Raw genomic sequence first — 5,839 nt, 5'->3', positions numbered from 1 at the left:
ATTTGCAGAGCATGAGGCTTAGTTAAATTTTCTTCCTGTATATATAAACCTTTACGAAAACTGAATCAATCTACCGAACAGCCAGTAGTCATTCTAAATATAGATTCTTCTTGGAAGTGGCCGTAAATTTGCAGTTAGCAACCTTCTATTCTATTGGTTTTTTTCATAATTCATCTTAGATTTTAGAAACAAATGAGTTCTAGCTTGTAAAAGCATAACCAAGGGTGTACACATTTGGAAGTTCTTTAGTTCACTGGATTAGTTTTGTTCTGGAGGTTACCTGATCCTTCCCTTAGAGGTAAGCTTTCAGTGTTCAGACATGGCAATCGTTACTGCTGAATTAGTAATTCGGAATGTCTTGAGAAGAACACTTTTTTTCTTGTGTAACCTGGGTTGTTTGCATTTGGTTTGGGTGCTGCGTAATTAATGCACAATCTAATGGATAAAAGACCTTCACAGGTTTGGTGCTTAGCAAACTCTTTGACCTTGGAGTATCAACAGGCTTCACCTTCTTATGGCAGCAGAAGTTTATCCATCAAATCCAGTGGACAGCACCAGCTCAAGGTGTCAACACTAATGTTGATGGATCTGCAATTTAAGTTAGAGATAACTACTTTAGAGCAGGCGCAGCAGGAGTTGCCCGAGGAGCTCAGGGGAACATGATATTCTGTTTTGCTATTCCAGGAGGAAACTTAAACTCCAATTCAAGCTGAAACTGCAGCTTTCAAATGGGCAATCCATCAGGCTCTGAACCTTCAATTAAGGAGGGATATCATTGAAACTGATGATGCAACAATTACCAACCTACTTCAATCCAGAACATCTGAGCTACCATGGAGAATCAAGCACATCATAGAAGAAATCAGATCCAAAGTTTCAGGCTTTGGCTCCATCATTTTCTAACATTATTCACAGACAAGGAAATTTTGTGGCCGATCATCTCGCATCATTTGCTATGCATTCAATGTGAAAATTTCTTTTCTACCTCTTCCCTTTGTGTAAGATTTGGGTAGGTGCTGGGGATAATTCCATAATGCAGCGGAATCAAGAAGAATAAAAAAGACAATTGACAGCGATTTACTTGGTTTAGCCAAGTGATCTACATTCAACGATGATTCCAAAGGACTCAAGATGACATGCACAACTAAATTAATATCAAGTTGGGTACAAGAAACTCTACAAGCATGCACAATCCTCTAACACAAGAAACACTTAAGAGACCACCAAACACAATAGGTGTTACACGACCGAACACCAAAGTGGAACGATCTCACGTAGCTTCATGCACACCGCAAATCCACAATCTTGAAGCTAAAACCGAAAGCCATAACACCATCGAACATAAAAGGAACAACGGATAAACCCTAGAACCAGAGAGAGAACCACATAGATATAACAACCTAGAAACAGAGAGCAACCCAACAAAGAAACCTTTAGAATCAAATGAACCAAAAAGTGGCCTTAGGTATACAACACATGAATGGACTGAAATACCCCTAACTAGAATTACATATTACATACAAAACCACTTAAAAAGAATAACCAATATGCTCTGCTGAGAGCAACATATTCCAACAGTAGGCTATGTCTAATCGGTTCGACTAATGTCAGTCATAAGACCAACAACCATTTCGTTGGGCATGGAGAAGGTATTCCATCCAGTTTAGTAGGTAATTTTTCATCTGAACCCCCTAAGGTTTGGTTTATGTCATTTTTAGTCCAAAAAAACTTTGACTTTGTATTTTCCTCTCTTGTGATATATAGAAAAAGTCAATTTAATGACAAATTATCACTTTTATGATCAATTTTTCTCTTTTTTTTTAGTATAAATTTTTTACATATACACCCCCACCTTCCATGAAACTCGTGACTCCCATTTTAGTCAAAAAAAATTATAGAAAGTCCTAGAATTCAAATAAATTTTAAAATATGACCAAAATACCCATATATGTAAAAATGATTCAAGTACCCCTTCTTAGCTTAACCTATTTGCAAAGTAGAATATTAGTCGAGATGGATGAAGAGATTCCCCCTTCACCCATCTTCTTCATTTTCCATTTGCTCAACTCAACCAATGAGCAAACACCCATCTCCATTTAAGGTTATACTTGCAAATAGGGATTTAAGCTAAGGGGTAGTTGAGTCATTTTAACATGTAAATGTATTTTGGTCATATTTTAAATTTTATTTGAATTTTAGGATTTTTTCTATAATTTTTTTTGACTAAAAGAGTAGTTACGAGTTTCATAGTAGTGGGAGGGGGGGTGTATGTAAAAAATTTTAATTAAAAAAAAAAAAGGGCAAATTATTTATAAAAATGATAATTTATCCTTGAATTGACTTTTTCCGTAACACCGGTAGGCAAATGCAAAATCTTAATTTTTTTTTTTTTTTACTATAAATGACATAAACCAAATCTTAGGTTCCATATGAAAATTACCCTTTTCAAAAATGATGAAAATGAAACGGTCTGAAAATTAATTTGAAATACCTAAGGAGAATATGATTCTTAAATGTTAGCAAAGCAGTTTTGATAATTAACCTATCCGTAGTCTCTTCTTCATTAATTACTTAACCAAAATCAACTAACAATTTAATAATACAACATTTTAAGGGTCTAATTGAAAAATAATATGATTTAATTGAGAAATATTTCCAAAAATCCACTAAACATATTTTAAAAGATAAATCGTCCTATATTTCTTTCCAACCATGATTACTCATTGAAAGGAAATGCAAATTCTTTTCAATAGGTTGATTATCAAAATAGATATGAATGATTGATACAACCTTTTTCAGTTTTGGGTATTAATCATAGAGTCCCAAGCTCAATAATTTTCCTTTAATATTTGTAAATTATTTACTCTTATTCTATTTTTGTGTAAGCATAATAAATAAATTGCATGTGAAGAGTGAGACTACTTTTTTTTTTCTATTTTTTGTATAAGCATAATAAATAAATTGCATGTCCGATGATTTTTGAGGAAAGGATGGACTCAAAATATGATTTGTAGTAATTAACCTATCCCTAGTCCCTAACTCATTATGATTTAACCAAAATCAAGTAAAGATTTAATGATACAACATTTTGGACAAGAAAACCCTAACAAATGTAGGATCCACCCTATTTTATCATTGTCGATCACATAATCCTCTCTCTTCTCTCTCTCTTTCATTAATTTCTTAACCAGTAGCTAAACCTTGAGCACACGCCTTCCAAATGAAACTTTTCACCTTTGGCATGGTCTTACTCTTCTATATGATAATCCATGCTCTAATAGACATTTGCTCCTACTTGTGCTTTCTAGAAGATAAAGGTTGAAGATTCATTCTCTGATCCCTCTTGTTATTCAAGAGATGATAGGCTGACTTGGAAGAGAAAATCCCATTTTTTGGAGGCCGCCCAAACTAACCTATCATGTGATGGGAATAAACTAAGTTAGATGCTTTGGATTTTCATTTTGTCTTCCTCTATGAAAAGTGGTTTAGAAAATCAGTTCTTCACTCTCTTGTAGTGGGATTTATCAACTCCGACATGCTTAAAATAGAGCAATTGACTGGTTTTAGCATTAAGACCTTGAAATTTTCAACCATACCCACCCAATTGTCATCTCAAATCATAACTTCTTCTCTCAAGCCAATCTTCCATAGAAGACTATCATACAATACCTCTCTCCCAAGTAGGCATTCCTTCGTGCCCAAGATGGATTGTTACCATTTTTTGGTTTAAAAAATTTAGTGGAGGAAAAATAAATAGCCTTCATTAAAGAAGTTCAAAGTGAGTTAGGATCCTCAAAAAGTCTCCATGTCACCTTCGCCAAGAGAGCCCGATTTTGTAGAACGGGATCTTTAAATCCAAGCCCTCCCTTTTTCTTAGATTGCATAGTCTAGTCCAGGAAATGTAGTTGACCTTATGCTCTTCCTTATTTGTCCCCAGAAGAAATTACTAAGATCATTCCTTATAGTATCATGAATAGAATTGAGAAGTAAAAAATGAGATGCAACATAATTTGGCATAGTCTCTCCCTACATATGATAATAATTGATTCTTCCAAATATTCACCCTCTTCTTTCTTTCTTTTTTTCTTTTTCTTTTTCTTTTTCTTTTTTTTTTTTTTTTTTTTTTTTTTTTTTTTTTTTTTTTTAAGCTATTTCTTTGAAGGCCACAAACTTCGTCACTCCAATCTTAGCTAGCAAACCTAAGTATTTTGAGGGCTCCACTCCCTATGAAATCTTTAACAACTTGAAAAATCATATTTTATATCTAGGTTGAGTGTTGAGACTGAAAGTGAGCAATGATTTCTTCAAATTTATCTCTTGTCCACTAGCTTGACAATAGATGTTCAAGCACGCCTTCAAATGGCCCACATCTACTAACTTCAACTTCGAAAAGAGAAGACAGTCATCTGCAATCAACAGATGGGTCATTCTTAGAACTCTATTCCCCACTGAAATTCCTTTCACCAGACCATTGAATTCAACCCTTTTTGATGACATCATGATTATAATAACAATTAGATATAACATAATCATTCATCATCAAAAGATGTATTTAGTCATCTAATTTCAGGCATGCACCTTTCCCTTCAGATGCATTATCATTGATTTCAGTGTATCCGTTCCTTTTAGATGTATTTTTGTCGTTTGATTCAAGTGGAGGATCGAATGTTTTGACAATTGATATTAATGGGTCACCAATTGTCAAATGCTGACAATTTAATTTCATGTTGAACATGTTGAACATGTTGAATTTTTGTGGGACATTCGCGGAACCTTGTTTGTTAATGCTACCAAAAGCTTTGTATTATTTATTTGTTTTAGCTTTGTATCTGGAGCTGAACATGCCCTTTTACATGGGAGCCTGACAAATTTAAATTAGCTCTATTGCATTATACTATTCTTTGGTATCTAAATATGTTTTATAATTTATGTTAGGATTAGAGCAATCAATTAATCACACACAATTGAATGAAACAAGAAGAAAATGAGAGACAAATTTTACCTTGGCTTATTTTAATGTGAGGCTACGTTCAACAATAGATTTTCTATTATATTCTTCTCAAAACAACTTCATACGTACCGATGTTATGTTACAATAATATATACATACATATTGGCCAAAGTTGTTCGGCTGCAATAGAATATGAAGCATGAACCATAGTCAACAATTTCTAAAATACTTCTTAGATTGATTTGGATACACTATAGAAATGCATACATCTCTCACCTCCACATTCCTTTTTACCGGTGGAAACCTTCTGGAGACCTCGTGGTCATGGGATATCATTTATGGTGTCACCTTATACATCTTGACCATTTGAACTGGAAAATGTTTTTTCTCCCTGCGAAATTACTTTTGTTGTGTAAGGTTAGTTGATCCAAACACGGCCTGCTTTCCAGTTTATAAATGTGAACGTTATTGTGACAAATTATACTCAAGTAAAGGTAGTTTATCTTTTAACATAATCAACATCTATTAGGAGCGCAAGCAAGAAATTAAGGTCTCTTGGTTGGTGGTTGGCTTGACAAGTTAAAGCAGCAGTCTTCTTCACTCTTCAGCAACGCAATAAGTCATGTTATACATTTCGTTTTCATCGATTCAATCTATTGTGTCCTAATCCATCTAATTTCTTCGTCTTCCCCATCATAATCACCATGACTTGATGCCTTTGAGGCTGCATGGCTTAAGCTAGCAGTCAAATTCACGGGTCAAACATCACCATCACACAGCTTTCAGCTACCATCCCAGCTGCCTTTCAACGATCTGGGTTCATACTGATTTGGTGATACACTGATACTTCTGAGTGTTTTTATTATTTGGTCGTCTTTCCTAACTAAT

This window comes from Hakea prostrata, chromosome 5 (genome assembly GCF_041222555.1).
Source record: "Hakea prostrata isolate BN-2017 chromosome 5, UWA_Hpros_2, whole genome shotgun sequence".
In the NCBI taxonomy this organism is placed as follows: Eukaryota; Viridiplantae; Streptophyta; class Magnoliopsida; order Proteales; family Proteaceae; genus Hakea; species Hakea prostrata.
This window is presented reverse-complemented; position numbering follows the sequence as displayed.